The following is a 2,022-nucleotide window of genomic DNA, read 5'->3' on the forward strand; positions in this document are numbered from 1 at the left end:
GGCTGCCCTGGGAGCTCCCCTCTTGTCGGAGCGTATCAGCAAGTAGCAACAACCTCAGAGTCTCACTGCGGGGGAGACCAGGGCCAGCGGCTCCCTTTGGAATTGCCTCTAGGGTGTGAAGCACCTTGTCTTGCGTCCCATCCTGGGGAATCTCACTGCAGGGGTACGGAGGCCCGGCTCCTTCACCCCAAGCTGGGGGACCCTCAGAGGTCACCCCAGCTCCAAGCTCCCCGAGGAGCCAGTTGAGGCTTTTGTAGAGACTGTGCCACTCCCCACTTTCTGTCCCCATCCTGCTTTCTCCCCTCCCCAGGGTGGACCCTGAGATCACTGGGGACCCAAGCTCCCACCCATTTATCCATTTCCAGGCCTCCCTCCCAGGGGTTCAAGCTGCAAGCCGAAGAAGAACAAAATAAGCAGAGTTAAGAGTAAATTAGAAGTTGAAACACAAGAAAACCCAAGAGCCTAGGACATGACTGTGAAACTCAGCTTTGCGTGTGGGGGTGGGCTGGAGAGACTAGTTAGGACATTTTGAGGAAGAGACCACGGGGCTGCCTCCCGCTTGTGAGCTCAGATCTGGGTGGTCCTTTCTGGCAGGCATCAGAGCAGCCCAGAGGAAACCCTTCACAGGGGATGAGGAGAACCACGCCTTTTCAATCAAAATGAGACATAAAATGCAAGCACTAATTTGGAAAGTAGACTGAAGTCCTTGTGCCTGGTCAAGTCTTTTGTTTGAAAGAAAAGCCACCTTGAACTTACTGCTTAAGCAGTCATGGGATTTATTGGCTAACAGAACCGAAAAGAGGTGGCTCTGAGCAGAGGTTGATCCGTAGCTTGGAAGGTATCCCCAGGATTCGACCTCCACACCCTTGTCTGATGCTGGCTCCATTCTTGGGCGGCGTTTGCCTCTGGATGACAAGAAGGCTGCAGCAGCTCCAGCCTCCTGTTGACTCTTTTCCTAGCAACCCAGCAAAATTCCCATTTTGTCCTGATGGTTATGACCGGGTCACAAGTCCACCTTTGAACCAATTATTGTGGCCAGAGATCGCTTATGCTCTGACTGGCCAGGCCTGAGTCACATATTACACGCCTGGAACCAAGGCCCCCAAGGTATATGGACCAAGCGTGGGGAAGAGAGATTCTTCTAAAGCTAAATCCTGGTGTTCCCGGGAAAGTGGGGAATATTCGCAGCAACAAAAGCAAAGAAAGGGTCACTCGAGTCGGTTGAAGAATTTTTACAGAAATGCCCTCTTCCTTCTTGTCCCCTCCAATTAAGGCACTTATTCTTAAGATCAGAGCATTTGAGAAAAACCAAAATGACACAAACAATGGCTTATTCCATTTCATTTTGCAGAATTACTCAGTTGCTGCTCTTCTAACATTGTGAAAATTACTTGCACCCAGAATGGTATGATACAAACGTTTAAATATGTTCCAAGATATCTTATGATTAAAGGAGAAAAAAAGTGCAAGAGAATTGTTTTCTCTCTCCCGTTCTTTATCCTTAATTGCAAACAGACAGCATTTCTTTCTTATCAGAACAAGCAGAATTTTCTGGGCAGGGCTTGCAGCCCTACCTCCATTTTGGCATCTTGTGTCTAAAAAAAAAAAGCTGCATGAGTTCCAAACAACCAATTTGCAAATAGAGGAGGGCCGCTGTCCCGGGTCCCCTCGGGCTTGCCTTGTCCTTGTGGCTTTCCCGACACCGCTGGGCTCCTGGGCACCAGAGGAAAGAGGCGAGGCAGAGTTAAAGTGTTGGTCAGGGAGCATGAAGGTGCCCGGTCAGACAGGGCTGGGGAGCTGCCTCCTGGTCGCGGCTGGGCCCTCCTGGGGAGGAGAGAGAGGAGCCGGAGGGTGCTTTCTGGGGCAGGACTTGGATTGAGCTGCGGTCGTTGGCTTTGATTCCGAGGCTGTGGGAGGCTGTTGCTCAGACTCGTCCTGTTTGTGCCGCCCTGTCGGGTGGTTGGAAGAGGCTGGGCTTGGCAGGGAGACTTCCCGGGGGATAGGGCACTGGCTAAAAAACCA

The 2,022-nt window shown here is 51.5% G+C and overlaps 1 protein-coding gene across 3 annotated transcripts in view; it reads left to right on the forward strand.

Annotated features, from left to right (window-relative positions):
- The window catches only part of CMBL (carboxymethylenebutenolidase homolog (Pseudomonas)), a 24,371-nt gene that overhangs the window by 17,068 nt on the left and 5,281 nt on the right, over nucleotides 1-2,022 (forward strand). The window lies entirely within an intron of this gene.

This window comes from Bison bison, unplaced genomic scaffold, assembly GCF_000754665.1.
Source record: "Bison bison bison isolate TAMUID 2011002044 unplaced genomic scaffold, Bison_UMD1.0 scf7180017864250, whole genome shotgun sequence".
Lineage (NCBI taxonomy): Eukaryota > Metazoa > Chordata > Mammalia > Artiodactyla > Bovidae > Bison > Bison bison.